A 20,328-nucleotide genomic window follows, 5' to 3' on the forward strand; every position below is an offset into this window, starting at 1 on the left:
TCTGGGCTGCCCTCCCAGCCCCCCAGGATAACAAGGGGTAACGGGATCCTCCCACCGGCCTCTCCGCCTTACCCAGAAAGGCTGGGAAGAGAAGGGGGCCTTGACGGCGGAGGGAGCAGTACCCAGACCCCGGTGCTGAGCCAGCAGCGGGACTGAGGAGCCGCCCCTCCGTTCATTTGTCCGCCGCCGCCAGGACCGCCCAGCAGCCGCGGCAGAAGGCTTACCGCAAGGCCGGACCGAGCCCGGCTGTGCCGAGGCGGGTCCTCCAAGACGGAGACGTGACAGGACTGGGGCGGCCACTGTTACTAGGATGAACCCCTCAATTAAGCAGTGAACTGGAAGCAGTCATCCTCCCACCACTTCCTATATCCGGGCACGTGACACACCTCCCCGCCGGAAGTCGGTTGGGTTGAGAAGGAAGCAGTCGTGGCTTTGGCCTTGGCGAGGGGTGGGGTCAGGTCTTTCCGGAGGGGCGTGTCTAGGACCGGCAGGGGCGAGCCTTGTCGCTGGAAACCGACTCCGGACCTGGGGGATTTGGTGTGCGTATTCTTTTCTATAGAAGACTTATTTATTCAGCTATTTTCAACAGTTTACTTAAGAAGAGATCTGATAAAATGTTTTCTTTTTTGCACGGGTAAAGTTCAGTTAGATCTAGATCAGTTAAGATCAGTCTCTCAGTCGTGTCCCTATGGACTTTGCAACCCCATGAACTGTAGCACGCCAGGCTTCCCTGTCCATCACCAACTCCCATGCGCTTGCTCAAACGCATGTCCTTCGAGTCGGTGATGCCATCCAACCATCTCATCCTCCGTCATCCCCTTCTCTTCCCGCCTTCAATCTTTCCCAGCATCAGGGTCTTTTCCAGTGAGTCAGTTCTTCGCATCAGGTGTCAAAGTATTGGAGTTTCAGCTTCAACATCAGTTCTTCCAATGAACACCCAGGACTGATCTCCTTTAGGATGGACTGGTTGGATCTCCTTGCAGTCCAAGGGATTCTCAAGAGTCTTCTCCAACACCACAGTTCAAAAGCATCAATTCTTCAGCGCTCAGTTTTCTTTATAGTTCAACTCTCACATCCATACATGACCACTAGAAAAACCATAGCCTTGACCAGACGGATCTTTGTTGGCAAAGTAATGTCTCTGCTTTTTAATATGCTATCTAGGTTGGCCATAACCTTCCTTCCAAGGAGTAAGCGTCTTTTAATTTCATGGCTGCAGTCACCATCTGCAGTGATTTTGGAGCCCCCCAAATTAAAGTCTGCCACTGTTTCCACTGTTTCTCCATCTATTTCCCATGAGGTGATGGGACCAGATGCCATGATCTTAGTTTTCTCAATGTTGAGCTTTAAGCCAGCTTTTTCACTCTCCTCTTTCACTTTTATCAAGAGTCTCTTTAGTTCTTCTTCACTTTCTGCCGTAAGGGTGGTGTCATCTGCATATCTGACGTTATTGATATTTCTCCCAGCAATCTTGATTCCAGCTTGTGTTTCTTCCAGTCCAGCATTTTTCATGATGTACTCTGCATATAAGTTAAATAAGCAGAGTAACAATATACAACCTTGACATACTCCTTTCCCAATTTGGAACCAGTCTGTTGTTCTATGTCCGGTTCTAACTGTTGCTTCTTGACCTGTATACAGATTTCTCAGGAGTCAGGTAACATGGTCTGGTATTCCCATCTCTCGAAGAATTTTCCACAGTTTGTTGTGATCCACACAGTCAAACGCTTTGGCATAGTCAATAAGGCAGAAGTAGATGTTTTTCTCAAACTTTCTTACTTTAAATCTAAATCTAGATACTTGCAGGTTATAGCATGGAGAGTTTAAATGAGTTAAATCAGAATTGGGGAGGGGGCAGGAGGTATCTTGCTGGGGCCAAGATACCAGCACTTTTTTCTTCTTTCTTTCTTAGTTTTTTTAGGCCCCACAGTATGCAGGATCTTTCTTCTCCAATCAGGGAAGGAACCTGTACCCCCTGGAGTGGAAGCATGGAGTCTTAACCACTGGACCACCAGGGAAGTCCCCACCAGCACATTTAATATCTTGCAGGAAGAGTCTCATATGCTGTAGAGGTCCACTGATGTAGTGACGTTGACATTTTAAAATTCGTCTGTAGAGCAGCTTCTTGAGGATCATCTGGAAGTTCTTTAGAAAATGCAGTTCTTTAGAAATGCAGTTCTTTAGAAAATGGACATGGGTTTGGGTAGACTCCGGGAGTTGGTGATGGACAGGGAGGCCTGGCGTGCTGCAGTTCAGGGGATCTCAAAGAGTCAGACACGACTGAGCGACTGAACTGAAGTTAAATTCACCCATTCCAGTCCATCTTAGTTCGCTGATTCCTAGAATGTCGACATTCACTCTTGCCATCTCCTGTTTGACCACATGCAATTTGCCTTGATTCATGGACTTAATATTCCAGGTTTCTATGCAATATTGCTGTTTACAGCATCGGACTTTGCTTCTATCACCAGTCACATCCACAACTCGGTATTTTTTTTGCTTTGGCTCCATTCCTTCTTTCTTTCTGGAGTTATTTCTCCACTGATCTCCAGTAGCATATTGGGCACATACTGACCTGGGGTGTTCCTCTTTCAGTATCCGATCATTTTGCCTTTTCATACTGTTCATGGGGTTCTCAAGGCAAGAATACTGAAGTGATTTACCATTCCCTTCTCCAGTGGACCACATTTTGTCAGTCCTCTCCACCATGACCCGTCTGTCTTGGGTGGCCCCACACAGCATGGCTTAGTTCATTGAGTTAGACAAGGCTGTGGTCCGTGTGATCAGATTTGCTAGTTTTCTGTGATTGTTGTTTCAGTCTGTCTGCCCTTTGATGCCCTCTCACAACACCTACCGTCTTACTTGGGTTTCTCTTACCTTGGACACGGGGTATCTCTTCAGACCTGCTCCAGCAAAGCACAGCCCCTGCTCCTTACCTTGGACAAGGGGTATCGCCTCATAGTCACCCCTTCTGACCTTGAAGGTGGAGTGGCTCCTCTCTGCCCTCCCGCGCAGCTGCCGCTCTTTGGACATGGGGTAGCTCCTCTCGGCCGCCGCCCCTGACCTCGGACGTGGGGTAGCTTCTCTGGGCCTCCGCCCCTGACCTGCGACGTTGAGTAGCTACTCTTGGCCGCTCCTGCACTGTCGCAGGAGAGGCCGAGCTAACTTCCCACGTAGCTCAGTTGGTAAAGCATCTGCCAGCAATGCAGGAGACCTGGGTTCAATTCCTGGGTTGGGAAGATCCCCTGAAGAAGGAAACGGCAACACACTCCAGTATTCTTGCCTGGAGAATCCCATGGACAGAGGAGCCTGGCAGGCTACAGTCCATGGGATGGCAAGAGTTGGATACAACCCAACCCCTGGAGAGCTAATTATTATAATCCAGCAAAGCCTGGATTTGAGAAGCAGGAAACACAAATTCTGTGAGTCACTGGCAGTGATGATAAAATGGGCCAATCCTGCTCCCATTCCGGGCTTTCCAGAGCTGTGTCTTTATTGGTTGATTGGAAGCATTTACCACATCAGAAGCTGGCTGCTTCTGAGTGATGAGGGATATGACCATATCAGTGGAGTCTATGGTCATGTGTGTATTGTCACTTTTTGTTTCGGCTGTAAAATATATTCCTCGGTTAGGGTAACAATAAGGAATGCTATAATTCTGGTGATTGTGAATGTTGGCAGAGTCACTTCAGGCAAGAAAGACAAATCTAGGAGTCTCTGATGTTTGTACATCTAGCCACTTCTCTCTAAAAACATGCGATGAAGAATACTGCTCCGAGCTCTGCCAACTGGCAAGATTTCCCTTCACCTTTGTTCTTTAAAGCCATCTCTGAGTGGGGCTTTGCACAGCCACAGTTCAGTTTTTCCTACACACCAACACATCTGTGAACCACACTTACACTTTTTATTCTGAGATGAGTAGTTGTAGGGAGCCCTAGGAGGGCAGAGGAGTGAGTTGAGAAAGAGGTGCCAGTGCTATGGAAGTTCCATGGGCGTCTGAGTCACCCTTTCATGTAATTTACTTGTGTCTTCCGGACCTGTTCAGGCTCAGCCCTACACTGTTTACATTCTTCAACCAATTGCTGCTGTACTCATGCACTTATGACTTCGTGGATCTGATAACATCCAGCTCACGATAGATAGCGCTAGTGTTCCCAGTGGAAAACAGTTTTCTGGCTCAGGCATGGCCTTGCAGAATACTCAGGATCTGTGCTGCAACTCTCTTACTGGGAGCTTTCCAGAAATTTCACAAAGGGCTCTTATCCATCACAGATCCCTCAAGTACCATTAGATCTGCAGGAACAAATAGTCTGAGCATTAGCCAACGTGCATCATGGCCCTTCTGGGCAACATAGCCAGCTGATAGGTACTTTAGTTTTACAATAAGTTTGTTTCAACATCCTTACTTCTGGGAAACATATTCTGGTGGTTCTTTTGTCTCACATAATAAATTCATTCTAACATTCCCACTCCCCTGAGTCTTCTGATTCCTTTCTCAATACTCATTCAGAGTTGTTCTAACATCTCATTTAGCAAAGGCCATCAGCATAGCCAAGCTTTAAGGAGGCATGAAGAGTTTGTATTAGGACTGACTCCAGGTATTCTTGTCAAACTTTAAATCCATAATCACAAATAAATGGCCCCATGTCATAAATTCTCTCCTACCTAGCCTTAAAACTTGATTCCTGTGTTTTAACACTCTTTACTCTTTACTCTCAATATTTACTGTTCCATATAATCCCCTGGTTTCTATTGGTTATGTTAGACAGTTTTGCAGTTTATCTATAGCTCAGTGATTCTCAATGGGGTGATTTTGATGCCCAAGGGACATTTGGTACTATCTGGAAACATTTTTGATTGTCATTACTGAGAGAGTTCTACTAACATCTAATGAATAGAGGCCAGGGATGCTGCTAAACACCTACAATACACAGTACATCCTCCACAACAAAAAATTATCCAGCCCCAATTGTCACTAGTACTGAGATTGAATAATTCTGGTCTGATTCTCCCTGAAGCAGGGATTGCAATCCCCATGTAGGTTGTGCTGAGATCTGACCCTGGTTACAGGCTTGAAGCAGTGGCAGTTGGGAGGATATTGGGGAAAATAAGGCACATGCCTCAGGTATACTCTTTGCAGTATTTCCTGACAAGGAGAGGCTGCTTTCCTTTATCAAGAGAAAGGAGACTGTTGACAGAGAGGATGACAAAAAAATCTGAGCATTTAAGATTATAAGACATGGGCACACAAATATCCCCATTCTAGATCTCAAGACTTCATTGTTTTCCTACTAGGGCTGTAGTTTTGACAAGGGTGATATTTCAAGGCTGTGCATTTAGACTGTTTTGCAGCTCTGCTACCCTTACGATTATATGATTAATGAAGCTGATTTTTAACACAGTCTGCTCGGTGATTATTGTGCCCTAGAGGCTTCTGGCTTTCACAATGGGCCATGATTTGATTATTGTTAGCCCTATCATTGTTAGCCCATAGACTATCATTGCTTCCACAGTGCTCAAGTACCATAGCCACCGTGTAATTCAATGCCTCATTTTCTGTCTGCTCTTTATTCTAATCTGCTACAGTAAAGTCTTGATAATTAGCTTTGCTACTACTTTATGCCAGGAGTTGTCACCACTTGCAATTTATCAGCAACCACTTAACCACCAGCAGGGGTCCTTATTGTCTTATGATCACTGTTGTAAGATCTGCCTCCAAAATCTCATACTGAGGCTTTGCTTTTTGGAGTCACTTTTGATGCCCAGGGTTCCTCTGAAAGTGAAAGTGAAAGTCGCTCAGTCTGTCTGACTCTTTGAGACCCCATGGACTATACAGTCGATAGAATTCTCCAGGCCAGAATACTGGAGTGGGTAGCCTTTCCCAACACAGGGATCAAACCCAGGTCTCCCGCATTGCAGGCAGATTCTTTACCAGCTGAGCCACAGGAGAAGCCCTCCCCTGAAAGCAGAGCCCCAAACAAAGGCTTACGTGCTGGTGGTTGGTTTGAGAATATGAGTTCAGGGAATAGAATAAAGGGCTCAGGGAAAACAAAATAAAGAAGGCAGAAAAGCCAATACAAGGATGCATTATTGAGTTAACAAATGCTATGTGTTGATTGATACTGTGGAACTTTCTGAGAATCCTTATGAAACGTGTCTCAGAATTTTCTACTAAAATGAAGAAGAACAAAGAGGAAGCATTTATCCATTGGCTCCTGTCTGTCATTTGTCAGAAGCACCACATGCTTCTAACTGCCCATGTGGATGGAGGGCTAGTTTCTGCAGTATCCCACCTTAGAGGCAGGAAGGGAGGGAGAGAAGATGCTGGATGGAATATTGCTCTTGAGAGATGATCTTCAGATTGATGCCTGTACAAAATTGGTCACTGCAGCAACACCTGGACTATGGTGAGGCTGAAAGGATTTAAAGTGATACGCAGAAGATTTCTAAACACAGTTTCTCCCTGAGTTTTCTCCATTTGAGTTAATGTTATCTCTGTCATCTCAGCTGCTCAGGCCAGTCCTTGACTCCTGTCGTCCACTCACATTCTACATCTGATCTCTCAAGAAATCTTCAGGGTTCTCCATTTAGAGTATTTCCAGAATCTGACCACTGCTTACCAGCTCCATTGCTACTCTTTCCTTGATTATTGCCAAGAGCTTGTCTCTCCTGAATTACTGCTGCTCTCTCTACCATGTATTCCTAACACAGCTGCCAGAGGGATCCTTTTAAAAACATGAGCCATATAACGTTACCCCTTGCTCAGAAACCTCAAATTTCTTACAATGACCTATGAAATCCTGCACGATCTCCCCCTTCCTCCACTCACCAGAACTTCATCTTCTACCACTCTCCTTGGTCACTCTACTCTAGTTCTTTAGACCTCCTTGTTGTTCCTTGAAAAGTCCAGGCAATGGGGGGGGCGGGGTTTGGGGAAGAATGGATACATGTCTATGTATGGCTGAATCCATTTGCTGTTCACCTGAAACAATCACAATATTCTTATTCAGCTATACCCTAATACAAAGTAAAAATTTTTTTAAATAAATAAAATAAAAAGTTAAAAAACAGTTCAGACAAGGGCTCAGGGCCGGGGCAGTGGGATGACCCAGAGGGATGGGATGGGGAGGGAGGTGGGTGGGGGGTCCAGGAAGGGGAACACATGTAAACCCATGGCTGATTCATGTCAATGTATGGCAAAAACTATTACAATATTGTAAAGTAATTAGCCCCCAACTAAAATAAATAAATTTATAAAAAAAAAAAAACAGTTCAGGCAAATTGATCCTTTGTTCTTGCTTTTCCTTCTGCTTGGAAATTTTACCATTGAATATATGCACAGCTCACTACTGTATCCCTTTCATGTCTCTGCTTAAGGTTACCTCAATGAAGCCTTCCATGAAGGCCCTATTTAAAATAGTGCCCCAATCTAGCATTCTTTATCTCCCATTTTTGCTTTGTATTTCTTCGTGGTTCTTATTACATCCTGAAATACTGTGGTATTACATCAGATGCTGCTGCTGCTGCTACGTCGCTTCAGTCGTGTCTGACTCTGTGCGACCCCATAGCCGGCAGCCCACCAGGCTCCCCTGTCCCTGGGATTCTCCAGGCAAGAACACTGGAATGGGTTGCCATTTCCTTCTCCAATGCATGGAAGTGAAAAGTGAAAGTGAAGTTGTTCATTCGTGTCTGACTCTTTGTGACCCCATGGACTGCATCCTACCAGGCTCCTCATCCATAGGGTTTTCCAGGCAAGAGTACTGGGATGGGCTGCCATCGCCTTCTCCGATTACATCAGATATGTACATGCTACTTGTTCTTTCCCTTTCTCCAGAATGAAGTTTTATGAAGACAAGGACTTATGTCTCATTTGCTGATATATTTCCAGTTCCTAGTACTAATATCAACTCATTTATTATGTTCTATGTAGTATTATATGTACTTTACATGTTCAATTCGGTTCAGTTCAGTCACTCAGTCATGTCCTACTCTTTGTGACTCCACGGACTGCAGCACACCAGGCTTTCATGTCCATCACCAACTCCCGGAGTTTACTTAAACTTATGTCCATTGAGTCAGTGATGCCATCCAACCATCTCATACTCTGTCATCCCCTTCTCCTCCCACCTTCAATCTTTCCCAACATCAACGTCTTTTCAAATGAGTCAGCTCTTCACATCAGATGGCCAAAGTATTGGAGTTTCAGCTTCAGCATCAGTCCTTCCAGTGAATACTCAGGACTGATCTCCTTTAGGATGGACTGGTTGGATCTCCTTGCAGTCCAAGGGACTCTCAAGAGTCTTCTCCAACACCACAGTTCAAAAACATCAATTCTTCGGCGCTCAGCTTTCTTTATAGTCCAACTCTCACATCCATACATGACTACTTGGAAAAATCATAACCTTAACTAGATGGACCTTTGTTGGCAAAGTAATGTCTCTGCTTTTTAACATGCTGTCTAGGTTGGCCAAACTTTTCTTCTAAGGAGTAAGAGACTTTTAATTTCATGGCTGCAGTCACCATCTGCAGTGATTTTGGAGCCCCCAAAAATAAAGTCTGACACTGTTTCCACTGTTTCTCCATCTATTTCCCATGAAGTGATGGGACTGGATGCCATATCTTAGTTTTTTGAATGTTGAGCTTTAAGCCAACTTTTTCAATCTCCTTTTTCACTTTCATCAAGAGGCCCTTTACTTCTTCACTTTCTGCCATAAGGGTGGTGTCATTTGCATATCTGAGGTTATTGATATTTCTCCCGGCAATCTTGATTCCAGCTTGTGTTTCTTCCAGCCCAGTGTTTCTCAAGATGTACTCTGCATGTAAGTTAAATAAGCAGGGTGACAATATACAGCCTTGACGTACTTCTTTTCCTATTTGGAACCAGTCTGTTGTTCCATGTTCAGTTTTAACTGTTGCTTCCTGACCTGCACAGAGATTTCTCAAATGGCAGGTCAAGTGGTCTGATATTCCCATCTCTTTCAGAATTTTCCACAGTTGGTTGTGATCCACACAGTCAAAGGCTTTGGCATAGTCAATAAAGCAAAAATAGATGTTTTTCTGGAACTCTCTTGCTTTTTCAATGATCCAGCAGATGTTGGCAATTTGATCTCTGGTTCCTCTGCCTCTTCTAAAACCAGCTTGAACATCTGGAAGTTCACGGTTCACGTATTGCTGAAGCCTGGCTTGGAGAATTTTGAGCATTACTTTACTAACATGTGAGATAAGTGCAACAGAACTCACTGGTCATAACAAATACCCTCTTCCAACAACACAAGAGAAGACTCTACACATGGACATCACCAGATGGCCAACACTGAAATCAGACTGATTATATTCTTTGCAGCCAAAGATGGAGAAGCTCTCTACAGTCAGCAAAAAACAAGACCGGGAACTGAATGTGGCTCAGTTCATGAGCACCTTACTGCCAAATTCAGACTTAAATTGAAGAAAGCAGGGAAAACCACTACTCCATTCAGGTATGACCTAAATCAAATCCCTTATGATTATACATTGGAAGTGAGAAATAAATTTAAGGGACTAGATCTGATAGACAAAGGGCCTGATGAACTATAGACGGAGGTTCGTGACATTGTACAGGAGACAGGGATCAAGACCATCCTCAAGAAAAAGAAATGCATAAAAGCAAAATGGCTGTCTGAGGAGGCCTTACAAATAACTGTGGAAAGGAGAGAAGCGAAAAGCAAAGGAGAAAAGGAAAGATATACCCATTTGAATGCAGAGTTCAAAAGAATAGCGAGATAAGAAAGCCTTCCTCAGTGATCAATGCAAAGAAATAGAGGAAAACAATAGAATGGGAAAGACTAGAGATCTCTTCAAGAAAATTAGAGATACCAAAGGAAATTTCATGCAAAGATGGGCTTGATAAAGGACAGAAATGGTATGGACCTAACAGAAGCAGAAGATATTAAGAGGAGGTGGCAAGAATACACAGAAGAACTGCACAAAAATGATCTTCGTGACCCAGTTAATCCCAATGGTGTGCTCACTCACCTGGATCCAGTCATCCTGGAATGTGAAGTCAAGTGGGCCTTAGGAAGCATCACTATGAACAAAGCTAGTGGAAGTGATGGAATTCCAGTTGAGCTATTTCAAATCCTCAAAGATGATGCTGTGAAAGTGCTGCACTCAATATGCCAGCAAATTTGGAAAACTCAGCAGTGGCCACAGGACTGGAAAAGGTCAGTTTTCATTCCAATCCCAAAGAAAAGCAATGACAAAGGATGCTCAAACTACCACACAATTGCACTCATCTCACTTTACATGAAATAACTATTAATAACTAACGAGTTAGGAATCTTTATTATCCTTATTTTAAAGATTAGAAAATAAAGACTAAGATTAATTATTTAGTCCAAGGACACATAGTAATATTTCAGTGAATATCTCTTCATATTACTGTAGTCCTCTGCATAAAGTCGACTTGGGAAGCAGCATAAGATAGTGGAAAGTACATGGTCGCTGGGGTCATGCAGACCTGGGTTCTAATCTGTTCTTTATCAGTTCAGTGACAATGGCAAATAACTCTTCTGAGCTTTCGTTTACTATTTGTAAGTTTAAGATAATAATCACCATCTTTTGGGGCTATCCTACAATTTGCTGAGATATATTTCATGTAAAGCTCTTGCACTTTACTTGGCACATAATAAATGGTAGCTATTATTTACATACAGGTTGTTTAGAAAATTAAACTGGGTAGATTTAGGTTCTCAAAAGATGCAAAATAGTCCCTCAGGCCCTGAGTTCCTGCTTCCCTTTTGTAGGCCGAAGGCCACATATATTAACATGATCATGTAGGATGCAATCTTGTATTTGGATAGCATGAAATAAACTTTTCATTGTTAATGAGTTCCAAGGGAAAAGTTTTTAATAAATGACCAAGAGTAGCAAGTATTTTTTACAAGTTTATTTTCTTTTTTAAATAAGTATTTATTTATTTGTCAGCACAGGTCTTAGTTATAGCATTCAGGAACTTTGATCTTTGTTGTAGCATGCAGGTTCTAGTTTCCTGACCAGGGATGGAACCTGGGCCCCCTGCATTAGGAGCAGAGAGTCTTGGCCACTGCACTACTAGAGAAGTCTCTGAGGAAAGTGAATATTGATATTTGAACAATATAAGCAAAATTACCTAATAATATTCAGTTCAGTTCAGTTCAGTTCAGTCGCTCAGTCGTGTCTGACTCTTTGCAACCCCATGAACCGCAGCACGCCAGGCCTCCCTGTCCATCACCAACTCCCGGAGTCTACACAAACCCATGTCCATCAAGTCAGTGATGCCATCCAGCCATCTCATCCTCTGTCATCCCCTTCTCCTCCTGCCCCCAATCCTTCCCAGCATCAGGTTCTTTTCCAATGAGTCAACTCTTCGCATGAGGTGGCCAAAGTATTGGAGTTACAGCTTTAACATCAGTCCTTCCAATAAACACCCAGGACTGATGTCCTTTAGGATGGACTGGTTGGATCTCCTTGCAGTCCAAGGGACACTCAAGAGTCTTCTCCAACACAACAGTTCAAAAGCATCAATTCTTCGGCACTCAGCTTTCTTCACCGTCCAACTCTCACATCCATACATGACCACTGGGAAAACCATAGCCTTGATTAGACGGACCTTTGTTGGCAAAGTAATGTCTCTGCTTTTAAATACGCTATCTAGGTTGGTCATAACTTTCCTTCCAAGGAGTAAGCGTCCTTTAATTTCATGGCTGCAATCACCATCAGCAGTGATTTTGGAGCCCAAAAAAATGAAGTCTGCCACTGTTTCCACTGTTTCCCCATCTATTTCCCATGAAGTGATGGGACCAGATGCCATGATCTTAGTTTTCTGAATGTTGAGCTTTAAGCCAACTTTTTCACTTTCCTCTTTCTCTTTCATCAAGAGGCTCTTTAGTTCCTCTTCATTTTCTGCCATAAGGGTAGCATCATCTGCATATCTGACGTTATTAATATTTCTCCCGGCAATCTTGATTCCAGCTTGTGTTTCTTCCAGCCCAGCGTTTCACGTGATGTACTCTGCATATAGGTTAAATAAGCAGGGTGACAATATACAGCCTTGACGTACTCCTTTTCCTATTTGGAACCAGTCTATTGTTCCATGTCCAGTTCTAACTGTTGCTTCCTGACCTGCATAGAGGTTTCTCAAGAGATAGATCAGATGGTCTGGTATTCCCATCTGAATTGTTTCCTCAGAGAAATCACTCTCAATATCTGCACCAATAAAGCAGAGGTATGAAGCTTCTGGAGACTTGATCTCAGAGCCCTCAGAGTAACCTGCATTCATTTCACCCATTTTGGTGGGAGAGGGGGAGTCCCTTTTTCTCAGGTTGAAAGCCCTGAGGAAGAAGGAAAGACGTGTCCTGCTAAACCCAGGACTCTGCCTGGTGAAGTACAAATGGGTGGGCTTTGTGGACTCTGGTGGATAACTCCATAGATCTCACAGAAGCAGACTGAGGGTTAATACACTTTTGCGGTCCTAACTGACCCTTAATTTGAGTTATTGACTTTAGGTATTAGATCAAGGAGTCTTTATACGTTTGAAGAAATCATATGGGTTTATGTAATCTCATTTTTTTTCTTATTCCTAATTTTGGGGACTTTTTATTACATCAGTTACTTTGATATTTCTCTTTTCTATTTCTTAGCTTTGTTTTCTTATATCTCATTATGCACATACCTGTCTAATGAAGGAAGAACAATTTTTCAGAGATGTAAGACCATTGGTATTAACACCAAGAATACCAAGAAAATTATTTTGGGGCAATGAAGATTATAGTGCTCCACTTTGCAGATTCTTTCTTTATAAATGGCCTCAACAGTGACAGCCTGAGAGAAGAGCTTCTGCTGTAATACACAAAAAGCAGTCAATGCTTGTATTGTTTTTTTTATTAGAAACAGATGTAAATATCCCCACAGGATACTTTCCATTTCTTTACAGCCTTGTAGGAGGAAGTTAGGTAGACACTAAAAGAGGATGGTAAGTATCTGTATTGCTATTCATTAAATAAATACTAAAAATAGGTATTAACCAGATATAGATGCACATTTGAACAAGATAGAAAAATAATAAATAAGACATACAAATACCACAGGGAAGGCAGAAGTTGGCTTGCAGAATCACATTGTATTGTCAAGATTTTTTTATGCAGTTGCTTTATTCAATGTATGTATTATAGGGTGATATTATAATAAAAGGCACAAGGCTAAGCTCCCTATTTATATTCACAGAGATTCTCTCAGAAGTGCAGAGATATCTCTCACTTAATTTGGAATCTCTTCTGGGAATTGACCACTTTTATGGACAGAAATGCACCACGTGTTTTGGCTTGAAGTAGAGGTTAATGATTCTCAGGGTGACTTCGTTAATACACTCAGGTCAGGTCGTGGACACAATATTTTTCTCCTCTTTGCACTTGAGGAATTTAGGAGCAATGCTGTTGGCAAGCCTAGACATGCACCCTACAAGTGTAAGCAAATCAAGATAAATATTAAATAGCTTGACTGCGTTTGTTTTTATGGAAAATCAATGTTTAAACACCAGTCAGTAAGTAACTTTCTGATAAGTGGCATTTAGACTGTACAAAGATAAGGTTTTGTTGGTGTTACTGTTACTTAGTGACGAGCAGGATAGACCAGTAATTTGTACCACTGATGAAGGCCCTTGAAGGTCAAGGGCTGTCTAGGAGAGTCCCCAAGACTGTTTTTCCCCCTAGAATTGTGCATTAACTCTGGTACTTCTGCAATAAGCCTGTTACCTGTTTTTCCCTAGAATCTTCAGGGAAAATATTAAAACTTGCAAAACTGAAACTCGTTCAACAATAAATCCTCATTTCCCCTCTCCCAGTCCCTGACAATCACCATGCTACTTGCAGTGACGTTTTCTTTAAATAGGATTTTAGGGTTAGAGAATGAGATGATTAAAAGATATTACATAAGACTTTTAAAAAGTGTTTTTAAGCATCCCTATAGTATCTGGGAAATAATGAATTTATAATTTCTTGGCTCAGATTTCCCCAAGAAGGGACAAATGGTTGCTCTCGGCTCATGAATAAGCTTTTCTCAGAGGTTGTGGAAAAAAATTAGTCTGTGTTCCATCAGTTCTCCTTTGTCAGTACTGGACTGTGCTTATCCCCAGGTTGAAAGCTTGCAAGCTTCTCCCACAACCAGATTTCATGGTCAATGAGTCAATGGGCTTATAGGATCATAGACACATTTGCTACTTGCTCAAAAGTTCTCTTTGTTACAAAAAAAAATCTGGTCTACTAAATATCTCATTTTTATATTTATAAGACATCTATTAGGGCAGGTACTATACTATGTGCTACAAGGAACTGAAAGATGAAAGTTTTTTTTCAGATATATATGTGTGTGTGTGTGTGTGTGTGTTTAGATTATTTCCCATTGTAGTTTATTACAAGATTTTGAGTATAGTCCCCTGTGCTATACAGTAAATCTTTGTTGCTAATCTATTTTACGTGTAGTAGTTTGTTTCTGTTAATCCCATACTCCTGATTTATTCCTCCCCTTCTCCCTTTTCCCTTTGGTAACCATGAATTTTTTCTGTTTGAGTCTGTTTCTGTTTTGTACATAGATTCATTTGTATTATTTTTTTAAATTCCACATACAAGTGATATAGTATTTGTCTTTCTTTGTCTAATTTACTTAGTATAGTATTATCTAGGTCCATCTATGTTGCTGCAAATAGCAATATTTCATTCTCTTTTATGGTTGACTAATCAATATACAATTGAGGACCTTGGAATGAAAGCTGGTGACTGTGGACATATCCCCTCTGTAGGGCTGTCAATTCTTTGCCTATGCAATACCTTGATATGAATTTTAAAGAAGCATGCCTTTTTTAAAGTTAAAAAATATTTGGTAGTGTATTATTAAACAACCTGAATAACTCCCCCTAAGGGAGATTTCCAGAGCCCAGGCAGACAGCCAAACTCCCAACTCCATCTAGGTGAGGAGACAAAGTCAGAGGGCTCAGACTTCTGAGAGTAGCAGGGGAGCAAGAAAAGCAACATGAGGAGTTTGTTATTAATAGACTGAGTTATTGGTCTCTATCATTCCCTTGTGTTCCTATTATACATTCACATCCTTGATAAGACTTCACGGTGCATGGAATTTAATTCCCTGCCCTTTGCCCTTGGACTTGGCGTAGTGATTTACTTTGACCAGTGGGTTGTTAGTGAACATGATGTGGGCAGATGTTTGAAATATGCTTGCATGGTTGGATTTGGCCTTTGTGGTCCTGCATTTGACCACAACAATGAAGAATTTGAGTAGTAACTGGTTAAAGGTAGAAGAGAGATGTGGAGCAAGCCTGAATTCAATATGAAGCTTGGCACCTAGCCCAGCCCAGTCCAGCCCAGCTCAGCCTGCTGCTGCTGCTGCTGCTAAGTCGCTTCAGTCGTGTCCAGCTCTGTGTGACCCCATAGACGGCAGCCCACCAGGCTCCGCCATCCCTGGGATTCTCCATGCAAGAACACTGGAGTGGGTTGCCATTTCCTTCTCCAATGCATGAAAGTGAAAAGTGAAAGTGAAATCGCTCAGTCGTGTCCGACTCTTAGCAACGCCATGGACTGCAGCCTACCAGACTCCTCCGTCCATGGGATTTTCCAGGCAAGAGTACTGGAGTGGGTTGCCAGTGACTTCTCCACAGCTCAGCATAGATCAACCATATTCCAGAAAACCTAAAAATGCATAAGCAAGAGCTAAAAGCTTGTTGTTTATAAGCCACTCAGAGTTGTTTGTTACACGGCATTTTGTGAAAATAGGCAGCTGATACAAAGAAATGCTCAGACTGTAGTCAAGTGGGAGTGTGGACAATTGCTAGAGTGTATGCTAGTTCATTGGTACTCTCCATGAGTGCAGACAGGAATTCATGGAGGAGGGAGCTCTCCCCAGTCATTCCACAACTGAGTGGCCTCAAATTATGGATTTCACCTGTAAATTGTCATCTCAATTAATTTTTTCCAGGTTTATCTTTTAGATATGATCCTCTTGTGTGGTATACAACTTGAATGCCTGGATGTGTGATTCTGCTAGTATTGGCAACTAGGTGCTAGGAATTTCAAACTGCAGTAGCTTAGGTAAAAGAGGAATAAAGAAAAAATATAAGAAAGAGTCTAGCGAATTAAGACATTTTGGCTTGCAGATGAATTAAACTTTAAAAGAATAGAGGAAAAAAGAAGGCAATGGCAGAGAGAGAAGAAACATAACATAATGGTAATGTGATTCAATTTTCAGTAAGTACCTAAAAAGGCAGCTGCGCAGTGCTGGAGTGGTGAGCGGCCCAGAGGAGATACCCTACATCCAAGGTCAGTAGCGGCAGCCTTGAGGAGATACCCCACGTCCAAGGTAAGAGAAACCCCAGTAAGACAGTAGGCACTGAGAGAGGGCATCAGAGGGCAGACAGACTGAAACCACAATCACAGAAACTAACCAGTCTAATCACATGGACCACAGCCTTGTCTAACTCAATGAAACTAAGCCATGCTGAGTGTAGGGCCACCCAAGACAGATGGGTCTTGGTGGAGAGTTCTGACAAAATGTGGTCCACTGGAGAAGGGAATGGAAACCTACTTCAGTATTCTTGCCTTGAGAACCCCATGAACAGTATGAAAAGGCAAAAAGATAGGACACTGAAAGATGAACTCCCCAAGTCAGTAGGTGCCCAGTATGCTACTGGAGATCAGTGGAGAAATAACTCCAGAAAAAATGAAGAGATGGAGCCAAAGCAAAGTCAACACTCAGCTATGGATATGACTGGTGATAGAAGCAAGGTCCAATGCTGTAAAGAGCAATATTGCATAGGAACCTGGAACATTAGGTCCATGAATCAAGGCAAATTGGAAGTGGTCAAACAGGAGATGGCAAGAGTGAACGTTGACGTTCTAGGAATCAGCAAACTAAAATGGACTGGAATGGGTGAATTTAACTCAGATGACCATTATATCTACTACTGTGGGCAGGAATCCCTTAGAAGAAATGGAGTAGCCATCATGGTCAACAAAAGAGTCTGAAATTCAGTACTTGGATGCAATCTCAAAAATGACAGAATGATCTCTTTTTGTTTCCAAGGCAAACCGTTCAATATCACAGTAATCCAAGCCTATGCCCCAACCAGTAACGCTGAATAAGCTGAAGTTGAACGGTTCTATGAAGACCTACAAGACCTTTTAGAACTAACACCCCCAAAAGATGTCTTTTTCATTGTAGGGGACTGGAATGCAAAAGTAGGAAGTCAAGAAACACCTGGAGTAACAGGCAAATTTGGCCTTGGAGTACAGAATGAAGCAGGGCAAAGGCTAATAGAGTTTTGCCAAGAGAACGCACTGGTCATAGCAAATACTCTCTTCCAACAACACAAGAGAAGACTCTACACATGGACATCACCAGATGGCCAACATCGAAATCAGATTGATTATATTCTTTGCAGCCAAAGATGGAGAAGCTCTATACAGTCAGCAAAAAACAAGACCGGGAGCAGACTGTGGCTCAGATCATGAGCTCCTTATTGCCAAATTCAGACTTAAATTGAAGAAAGTAGGGAAAACCACTAGACCATTCAGGTATGATCTAAATCAAATCCCTTATGAATATACAGTGGAAGTGAGAAATAGATTTAAGGGACTAGATCTGATAGACAGAGTGCCTGATGAACTATGGATGGAGGTTTGTGACATTGTACAGGAGACAGGAATCAAGACCATCCCCAAGAAAAAGAAATGTAAAAAAGCAAAATGGCCGTTGAGGAGGCCTTACAGATAGCTGTGAAAAGAAGAGAAGCAAAAAGCAAAGGAGAAAAGGAAAGATATACCCATTTGAATGCAGAGTTCCAAAGAATAGCAAGGAGAGATAAGAAAGCCTTCCTCAGTGATCAATGCAAAGAAATAGAGGAAAACAATAGCATGGGAAAGACTAGAGATCTCTTCAAGAAAATTAGAGATACCAAGGGAACATTTTATGCAAAGATGGGCTCGATAAAGGACAGAAATGGTATGGACCTAACAGAAGCAGAAGATAGTAAGAAGAGGTGGCAAAAAGACACAGAACTGTACAAAAAAGATCTTCACGACCCAGATAATCATGATGGTGTGATCACTCACCTAGAGCCAGACATCCTGGAATGTGAAGTCAAGTGGGTGTTAGGAAGCATCACTACAAACAAAGCTAGTGGAATTGATGGAATTCCAGTTGAGCTATTTAAAATTCTAAAAGATGATGCTGTGAAAGTGCTGCACTCAATATGCCAGCAAATTTGGAAAACTCAGCAGTGGCCACAGGACTGGAATAGGTCAGTTTTCATTCCAATCCCAAAGAAAGGCAATGCCAATGAATGCTCGAACTACCACACAAATGCACTCATGTCACACGCTAGTAAAGTAATGCTCAAAATTCTTCAAGCCATGCTTCAGCAGTACGTGAACCGTGAACTTCCAGATGTTCAAGCTGGTTTTAGAAAAGGCAGAGGAACCGGAGATCAAATTGCCAGCATCCACAGGATCATTGAAAAAGCAAGAGGGTTCCAGAAAAAACATCTATTTCTGTTTTATTGACTATGCCAACACCTTTGACTGTGTGGATCACAATAAACTGTGGAAAATTCTGAAAGAGATGGGAATACCAGACCACCTGACCTGCCTCTTGAGAATCTGTATGCAGGTCAGGAAGCAACAGTTAGAACTGGACATGGAACAACAGACTGGTTCCAAATAGGAAAAGGAGTACATCAAGGCTGTATATTGTCGCCCTGCTTATACTTATATGCAGAGTACATCATGAGAAACCCTGGGCTGGAAGAAGCACAAGCTGGAATCAAAATTGCTGGGAGAAATATCAGTAACCTCAGATAGGCAGATGACACCACCCTTATGGCAGAAAGTAAAGAAGAACTAAAGAGCCTTTTGATGAAAGTGAAAGAGGAGAGAGAAAGAGTTGGCTTAAAGCTCAACATTCAGAAAAAGTCAATTAAGGCAAGAAATTATACAAAATGGGGTCTCAAAAGAGTCGGACACAAATGAGCAGCAACTAATACTTTCACTTTCATACATATCTTAATTTTTTTTCCCTTTGTTTTCCTTCCCTTTACCTGACTCAGAAAGCTGATCTTATATTATAAACTTTTCATTTTTATTTACTTTATTGTAATTATTTTTTCTTTTTACCTTTGACCCCGTTGACCCATTTCTCCCACTAGCAGCCACTCCACACCACGGCAAACCATCAGTCTGTTCTCTGTATCTTCTTTCTTCCTTTTGTAAGATTCCACATACAAGAGAGATCATCTGGTATCTGTCTTTCTCTGTCTGATTTATTTCACTTAGAATAATCCCCTTGAGAATCATCCATGTTGTAGCAAATGGCAAGATTTCATCTCTTTTTTTACGTGAATAATATTCCACTTTTGTGTGTGTGTGCGCGCATGTATGTCATATTTTCTTTATCTATTCATTTATTGGTAGTTGTTTTCATATCTTGACTATTGTAAATAATGCTGCAGTGAACATGGGGGTATATATATCTTTTTGTGATCGTATTTTCATTTTCTGGGTATTTAAATGTCCAGAAGGGGAATTTCTGGATCATATGTTGGTTGTATTTTTAGCTTTTTGAGAAACTTCCATAATGTTTGCACCAATTTACATTCACACCAGCAGTGCATGAGGGTTACCTTTTCTCCACATCCTCCTCAACACTTGCTATTTCTTGTCTTTTTGGTAGTCATCCTAACTGGTGGGAAATGACATCTCATTGCGGTTTTGATTTATGTGGTCAATCATTTTTTCCTTTTTTTTTCTGAATTTGATAGCTAGGAGTTTTCCCCACTTTTAGTTTATAAAAAAAAAAATTCACCCACGTTTTCTTCTAGTAGACTTAAAGTAGTTCTTTTTTTCTAACAATTTTATTGATGTGTAATTCACACACCATACAACTCACGCATTTAAAGTGTATAATTGGATTTTTTTTTAGCATATTACATTGTTATTTTTAAAAACTAAAGTATATTTATAACACTAAATTAGCCATTTTAACCATTTTAAAATGTATAATTCAGCAACATTGACTACATTTATAATGTTGTGTAACCATTACCACCATCTGTCTCCAAAACTTTTTCATCATCACAAAAAGAAACACTGTAACTATTCGGCAGTAACATCCCATTCCTTCTTCCTCCCAGCCCCTGGCAATCTCTAATCTAATTTCTGTCTCTAATTTCACCTATTCTAGGTATTTCATATAAGTGGAATCATGTAATATTTGTCATTTTGTGACCGGCTTATTTCACTTCACATATTTTCAGTG

General features: G+C 41.8%; 2 protein-coding genes across 18 annotated transcripts in view; one reads left to right on the plus strand and one right to left on the minus strand.

Moving 5' to 3' along the window:
- The window catches only part of EXOC1 (exocyst complex component 1), a 61,190-nt gene extending 60,832 nt beyond the window's left edge, over window positions 1-358 (minus strand). For 10 of the 13 annotated variants that reach the window (XM_081589160.1, XM_081589141.1, XM_081589105.1 and 7 more), the window contains exon 1: window positions 225-358. The gene's annotated coding sequence lies outside the window, so the exon portion shown is untranslated. Of the gene's footprint in view, window positions 1-72 lie in introns of all 13 variants that reach the window. The other 3 variants (XM_081589152.1, XM_081589116.1, XM_081589077.1) reach the window with 1 other exon arrangement.
- LOC145545227 (uncharacterized) overlaps window positions 1-20,328 on the plus strand; it is a 192,078-nt gene that overhangs the window by 803 nt on the left and 170,947 nt on the right. For 2 of the 5 annotated variants that reach the window (XR_014081964.1, XR_014081960.1), the window contains exons 1-2: window positions 396-539; window positions 16,267-16,377. The gene's annotated coding sequence lies outside the window, so the exon portion shown is untranslated. Of the gene's footprint in view, window positions 1-395; window positions 540-16,266; window positions 16,378-20,328 lie in introns of those variants that run through there. The other 3 variants (XR_014081968.1, XM_081589239.1, XR_014081967.1) reach the window with 2 other exon arrangements.

This window comes from Giraffa tippelskirchi, chromosome 1 (genome assembly GCF_054371585.1).
Source record: "Giraffa tippelskirchi isolate mGirTip1 chromosome 1, T2T-mGirTip1v1.2.pri, whole genome shotgun sequence".
Taxonomy (NCBI): Eukaryota; Metazoa; Chordata; class Mammalia; order Artiodactyla; family Giraffidae; genus Giraffa; species Giraffa tippelskirchi.